Genomic DNA, 7,803 nt, shown 5'->3' on the forward strand with positions numbered 1-7,803 from the left:
TCTTCTTTCACTCATGACTGCTGTTCTGTGCCAGCTACAGTGGCTCTCAACACTCAGTTGAAGGGGACAAATAAGCAGGCTGGTAGCAGGGCCTGAGTGAGGGAAGATATCAGCGTCTTAAGGGCCTAACTGGCTCCTACTACTTCAGTTGACTGCCTGTTCTCCTCAAGTGGGTTCAAGGAAGCAGCAGCAAACAGGAAGCTCCCTGAGAAGCTGGTGTTAATCAGTCCAGGCTCATGGAGGTGCTAGAGAGGTACATCAGAGGCTCCTCCTCCTCTCTCTCCCTGCAGCTCCTGCTGCTTTCTGTTATTCCCTCTCACCTTTTCTCCTGCCTGCCTGTTATGTCTCTTGTGCCCTCCTTCCTCCAGCACAGCACTCCACCATCTCTGTGCAGCTAGAGCAGAGAGAATACATATGCAACAGCAGCAGACACAATGTTCTACACTCTGGGTCCTAGTGGCGCCCCCCCACAGTCTGGCACCTGAGGCGGCCGCCTCAGTTCGCCTCATGGTAAAGCCAGCCCTGTCCCCAAGGGAGTCAAAGTCTGCTTTTCTGAAGACCAGGGTCTGTATCCTGCTGCTGTCCTTTCTTCCTTGTGTCAGGATCCTGAACTCGACCATCTCATGGTCACTGTCTCCCAGGTTCTCCATCAGAGAGGAACAAGGACTCCCAGAGCTCCCTGACTACATTGAGGGAGCACAGCCCGCTACAGCTCTAGTGGCCAGCACATAGGGTGGGAGGGAGCTGTACCTCCCCAAGCTCACACACCCCCTTTGGGGAAATGGCTGCTACGGGGGATGATTTTATCACAAGTCTTGCAATATATGGAGGTTACTTACCTGCAACTGGAGGTTTTTCAAGATTTTTGGTCCCCATCTGTATTCCACACGTAGACATGCGTGCCGTGCACCTGGGACTGGAGATCTGTTGCAAGTCATATCCGTTGGTCGGTGCCTGTGCAGTCACCCTCCTCCCTCGTGCTTTGAATCGAGGGTATAAACTGTAGCACAGACCAACGCCTCCCCAGTTCCTTCTCTTACCACGAACCTGACAGGGTCTGAACCAGAGGGGATGGAGGGCAGGTAGTGGAATACAGATAGGGACCACACATCTCGGAGAGCCATGTGTATTCCACACATGGGAGATCAGTAAACAGTATTCAGGGAGGGAAGGTGCAAGGATGTAGTTGGTATGAGTGCCTCTAAAATTACTGTCCCAACAGCTGCATCTGCAGAAGAGGCCTGAACTAAGGCATAACGCTTCATAAAGGTGTGAATGGAGCTCCAGGCATCCACCTTACAAATGTCTAGTACAGGTAACTCGGAGATGCCATTGCGGTTGTTTGTGCTCTCAGAGTGGGCCCTCCTCCAGGAGAAGAATACATTGAGCTGATAACACAGAATAACGTACCCAGAGATCGATTTAATCTCTGGGCAGACAGCTCTTGTCCTAGCAATCACTCTGCTACAGTGACAAATAACCTTGTTGTTGTTTTCCTAAGTGGTTTCGTCCTTTGCCAATAAAAGGCCAAGGCCCCCCAGACATCGAGTGAGTGCAGTCTCTTTTCTTCACTAGAAGCATGGAATTTGGGGAAGAATATCAGCAAGTGAACATGCTGGTTGATGTGAAACTCAGAAATTACCTTGGAGATGAATTTTAGGTGGATGTGAAGAGAGACTCTCTCTGTGAAATATGGTGTATGGTGGGTCAGCCATCAGTGCTTCCCCCATCTGGCCACTGTGAGGACAACTAAGAGCAACCTTCATGGAAAGGTGTGACATGGAACATGTGGCCAAATGGTTCAAAGGATGCTTGGGTAAGTACTGAGAGTACCAAGTTGAGGTCCTATTGCAGTGTGGGTTTCACCACCAGCAGGAAGGGCCTAATGAGGCTTTTCAGGAATCAAATTGTGGTTGGGTGAGTAAAGATAGATTGGAAGATGGAAGGCACTGACTGCTGCCAGGTGGACCCGCAATCAGGAAGAGGAGATAGTCTAAAATAGCAGGAATACCTGCTGATACTCAGAAAAAAAGCCTCTATTTAGCTAGAAAGCATTTTCTGGTGGAGACTTTTCTGCTGTATCGAGGATAGTTTGGATGGCTTCTGAACACGAATGGTCCAGGTCTGACACCCATTCACATACCAGGCTATGAAATAAGAGAGTCTGGGTTGGGATGTCTGATTCTGCCCTTCTCCTGAGTTAACAGACCCAGAAAGGGTCAGATACTGATAAGAGGATGGGTTGATATTCATAGGAAGACCAGCCACAAAGTTATATGGGCCAACAGGATGTGCTAAGGATGACTCTGGCCCTGTCGTGACAAATTTTCTGCAGAACTGAAGTAGCGGGGGAAGGGTGGAAAGATGTAGCTCAGATGATCTGTTCAGGGTAACAGAAGGGTATCGGCCCTGAAGTCCCAGCTTATACAGCTCTATAGCAGTAGAGACTGAATTTCTTGTTTGCTTGGGAGGCAAATAGGCCCCAGAGATGGTGTTCCCCACTGGGTAAAGATTTTGTTCAAGACAGAATTGTGAATTTCCCACTCGTGGTTTGTAGAGAAGTTCCTATGGAGAATGTCTGCCAAGTGTTCTGAGCACCTGGCAGGTATGTGCCCCAGAGTGTAATGTGGTTTCTGATGCATCAGTTCACTGCCCCTTTACCTAGAGGAAGAGTTTTCACTCCATTCTCTTTGTTTCTAAACATGAATTTAAATTTTATAGATGATTTCCTAACTCAGAAGTTTGTTGCAGCCAACATGGGGGAATTCTGTGTTAGACCTTGTCCTAACAGATGAACAACAACTTATCACAGTACTAAAAATAAATAGTAGCTTAGGTACAAATGATCATGACGTGATCACATTTATAATGTGAAGGCTGAATCAAGTCCAGACCAGTAATGTATATATATTTGGTGCTTTAATAGGGCTAGTTTCAAAGCTGAAAACAGTGGTGGGAGGAAGAATTATCAGAAAATGTGAATGATAACTGGGAATCATTTAAGAACACCTCACTAGATAGCCAAATAGCCACACTACCACACTCCAGGAAGAAGATAGTACTGATTAAAGAACCAACCTGATTTAGAGGGGAAGTGATGGCAGCTTGTCAAAAATAAAAATATATAACAAGTGGAAGAAAGGGGAAGTTGATAGTAATGAATATAAATCAGAAGCTAGGAATTGTAGAAAACTGAAAAGGGAAGCCAAAGGACACAATCAGAAATCTACTGCCAGCAGAAGAAAGAAGACTATGAAGGAGGGTTTTTTTAATATATTAAAAACAAAAAGAATCCTGACAATGATATTGGTCCATTACTAGGTGGAAATGGTAGAATATCACTAATAATGCAGAAAAGGCAGAAATATTCAATAAATATTTGTTCTTTATTTGGGGAAAAACAGATAATATAGTCACATCATGTGGTGATAACACTCTTTTCATTCCACTATTTTCTCTAGGAAACTTGAGCAGAAGTTATTTAACTTCTCTATTTGGCATTGGCCCAAGCACTGCTGGAATACTGTGTCCAGTTCTGGTCTCCACAATTCAAGAATGATGTTGATAATTGGAGAAGGTTCAGAGAAGAGCCACGAGAATGATTCAAAGGATTAGAAAACACGTTCACAGTGATAGACTCAAGGATATCAATCTATTTAGCTTAACAAAGCGAAAATTAAGAGGTGACAATTACAGTATATAAGTACATACATGGAGAACAAATATTTAATAATGGGATTGTCAATCTGGCAGAGAAAGAGCTAACACAATCCAATGGGTGGAAGCTGAAGATAGAAAAATTCAGAAGGGAATTAAGACGTACATTTTTAACAGTGAGAGTAATTAACTATTGGAACAGTTTACCATCACTGATAATTTTTAAATCAAGACTGGATATTTTTCTAAAACGGTCTCCTCTAGGAATAATTTTGGGAAGTTCTCTGTCCTTTGCTATGCAGGAGGTCAGACTAGAATCAGTGGTTCTCAAACTATGGGTTGGGAGCCCAAAGTGGGTCACAACCCCTATTTTAATGGGGTCGCCAGGGCTGGCGTTAGACTTGCTGGGGCTTGGGGCAGAAGCTGAAGCCCGAGCCCCACCACCCAGACCCGAAGCCCGAGCCCCACCTGCCCAGGGTCAAAGCCAAAGCCCAAGGGCTTCAGCCCTGGGCAGGGGGGCCCAGACTTCGGCTTCAGCCCTGTACGGTGGGACTCAGGTTACAGGCCCCGCACCTGGGGCTGAAGCCCTTGGACTTTGGCCCCCTCCGCCTGGGGTGGCGGGGCTCGGGCAGGCTCAGGCTTCAGTCCCCCATCCTGGGGTCATGTAGTAAGTTTTGTTGTCAGAAGAGGGTCATGGAGCAACGAAGTTTAAGAAACCCTGGACTAGATTATCACAACTTGATGATCACTTCTGGCTTTAGACTCTATTAGTCTATGTTGCCTGGATTACCTGGATGTGACAGAAGCGTATAAGGGGGAGGAATGTGTTGCACGCTAGGTGAACTGCCCTCAGTTCCAGGAGAATGATATGAATTCTAGCCTGTCAAGGGAATCTTGCCCAGTACAACTGTCCACATGGACTCCCCATGCTATGAGGTATGCATCCGTAATTACAGTCATGTTGAATGTGGGTGGAAGGAAAGGGCCGAGCTCTTGCACCTGTTCCATTGTCGTCCGCCACAAGAGAAGCTGTGACTTTTTGAGGGACTGTTACCTTGGTATTCACATTGTCCCTGTCTGGTGAGTATAAACAGACTGGAGCAAGGCCTACAGGTAATGGAGAAGTCTAGTGAACAGTGTTATATATGTACATGCTGCCATGTGGCCTAGTAGGGAAAGACAGACCCTGATTGTGATGTGAAGTCTGAGGGTGACTTGAGTTATCAAGGTCTGAAATTGGTCTACAGGAAGGTAGGCCTTCACTGAGGACAAGAGTCAGAGTGGACTTTTTTTTGTTTACACAGATCTCCAGTGATAGCAGAAGGAGGAATAAGAAGATGGTCACCAACTGCGCCTCCTGGCTTGATCTGCCCTTTAGTAGCCAGTCATCTAGATATGGGAAGATAGCATAGCCATTGCGTCTCCTCTGGGCCACCACCTCTGGGAAGACCTTTGTGAAGGCTCTGGGTGCTCTCACTAGCCAGAATGGGAGCACAATGAACTGGTAGCGCTCTTGTTGTACCACAAGCCTGAGAAACCTTCTGTGGGACTGGTAAATATCCACATGAAAGTAGGCATCACTCCTGTCAGGAGCCGCGAACCACGTGCTCTCCTCCAGGGAGAGAATTACTGTTTCCAGTGTCAGCCTGATGAAATTTTGATTTACAAATAAAGACATTTCGTTGGCCTAGTGTGAATTCATTGTTGTTTCACCTGCTATATTACCATTCATGTTTAAACAGTATGACAGGGAAACTATTTATATATATTATTCCCACAGCAAATAAATTAACTTAATTGGTTAACAACACAGTAAAAGCATCCTGATTGGTTAATAATTAAACTACACAGCATTTTAATGTCATGCACTGAAAAGAGCTGCAGGAGACACATTAAAGCCATAGTCTGAGTTTCACTGCTCTAGACACAGTAACAGCTACGTCCACTGCGACTTGGAGTGATGTCTTAGCCACCAGCTTCGCTTTATCAACGAGGGCTTGAAATTGAGCCCTGTCCTCCTGGGGAAGTTTGAAATAATTTGTGACACTGTAATTTGCTAACAAGGCTAGTAGTTAGCAATTCTGAATTGGAGGCTGACCAATGAAAATACCTTCCTCCCCAGAAGGCCAAAGCATCTAGTTCCCATGTCAGTGGGAGCAGTCTTGGGATGCTGTATCCTGCACCACTAAGGAGCTGGGCACTGGATGAGTAAATAGGAACTTTGCCCCTTTAGCTGGCACAAAATAGTGGTTTTCAGCCCTTTTTGGGATAGGGGCACAGGCGGCAGGAGTATGCCACCCAGTCCTGGCAGGTTCCAAAATGGCCTTGATCACTGGGTGGGCTACCCTGCTAAGGCCAGAGGGTTGCAGGTTTCCAAGAGACTATGCTGTGTCTCATTGACCTCCTCAACAGAAATCTGGAGCTCAATCTCCTCCCTCTGCAAAAGCTCCTGGTACTGCCTGTGGTCATCAGGTGTGTATGGGGATGATGGAGCAATTGCTCATCAGGTGAGGAGAATGTCACACCCATCAGAACCCACGGACCCAGCTCGACCTCCTCCTCCTCCACAAACTATGACAGAGCCGGTTAGTATCAACTGGGAGAAGAGGGCCAGTGTGATTCTTGTACGGATCCAGGACACCTAATATATGGATCCCCCGGAGCCCAGTGAGCCAGTAGGAAGGATTGTCCGGCTGGGGGTGAGGGAGCCCCAAAGCATTGGGTACCAATGGTCTCATGGGTAGTTGTATCTGGGAGGAAGATGGCTCCATGACCTCCTAGGGGTTCTGTCAGGGCTGGCCCCTCTCAATGTGGAAAGGCTCGTCTGGAACATGGAATGAATCCAATGAGAAGGTAGGATCCTGTTCTACCGACAGTACCAGCACACGAATGCTCCAGCTTGTGGACATGGTAGGGGAGGACTTTCTCCTCCTCTAGGTGGTTTCTTCTGGTATTGTAGAGTCTCTGAGGAGGGGACTGCAGATAGAGTAAGGCAAAGATATCCTCCAGTGTGGTAAAGTTTCAGTCCTTTCTGGAATTCAAGGAGTCCCGGAAGTCAGGAGCAACGGATCCGGCGTGTCCAATGAGCTGATACAGAGAGGACCTTACCTGGGATGTGCCAGAAATGTCGAATGTGGTCCAATGTGGAACTCCCAGTCAGTTTGCAGGGGCTGATCTTGCGGCCAGTGAGATGGAGACAAAGCCAGTACCGTCAGAGCCTTCTTCCTTTGTGCCTTCCCTTCTTGGGCAGAAGATGTATGCGGACCTACTTCCTTACAATCCACCCAATTTGGACCAACACAGGGAAGGATCTTTTCTTAAAGGTAAATCTAGATGGGAGATCTGTCTTTATGCCTATGGATCACATCCCCTACTCCTGTGAGAGTTTCTTAGGCTTAGCGGTTTTGGCCTCTACTCCAGAGCTCCTGCTTGAAGGGACGCTGCCTGCAGTCTGAGGCTGCTGTAACAGGGGGTCTCTCTGGCCTGGATCTGATTGGGATCTCACGGCTTTCTCCCTAAATGTTTCCACAGATGGCACTCTCATCCCTCCCAGGTTTGGGGAGGGAAAGAGCAGCAGGTGCTGCACTTGGCAGTGATGTGAGTCTCCCCAAGGCGGTAAAGGCACCGCTGGTGTTCATCGCTGCCAGAGAAGGAACAGGGTCAGGAGACACAGTTCTTAAACCCCAGGACTCTGGGCATAGTCCTTCTCCATGCAGAGAAGTTCCCCAGGACAGGGAGAAACTAGCTAACCCATACTAGTTACACAAAACACTAAATCACTAAGGCTAAGATTACTAAAAATGATTTACAAACTCTGAAAGTAGAGGAACATTGTTCTGGACACCAAGGATTCTGACTCAGGCTATGCAGTGGTAAGAAGGACTGAAAAGGCATCAGTCCGTGCTGCCCTTTAGGCCCTTGATACAGAGCACAAGGACGACAACTGTGCAGGCACGGATCAATAGATACTACTTGTCACAAATCTCCAGTCTCGGGCCCATGGAGCGCATGTGTGGAATACGCACAGGGCCCACCACCCAAAGAAGAGTTGGTGCTTTTCTTACTCCATAGCTCCTGGAGTCATGTGACTAAATAAGAACCTCAACTTGCATTTAAAAAAAAAAAAAAAGAGAAAGAAAATAAGTT

The sequence above is a fragment of the Emys orbicularis genome, chromosome 11, assembly GCF_028017835.1.
Source record: "Emys orbicularis isolate rEmyOrb1 chromosome 11, rEmyOrb1.hap1, whole genome shotgun sequence".
NCBI classification, from domain to species: domain Eukaryota; kingdom Metazoa; phylum Chordata; order Testudines; family Emydidae; genus Emys; species Emys orbicularis.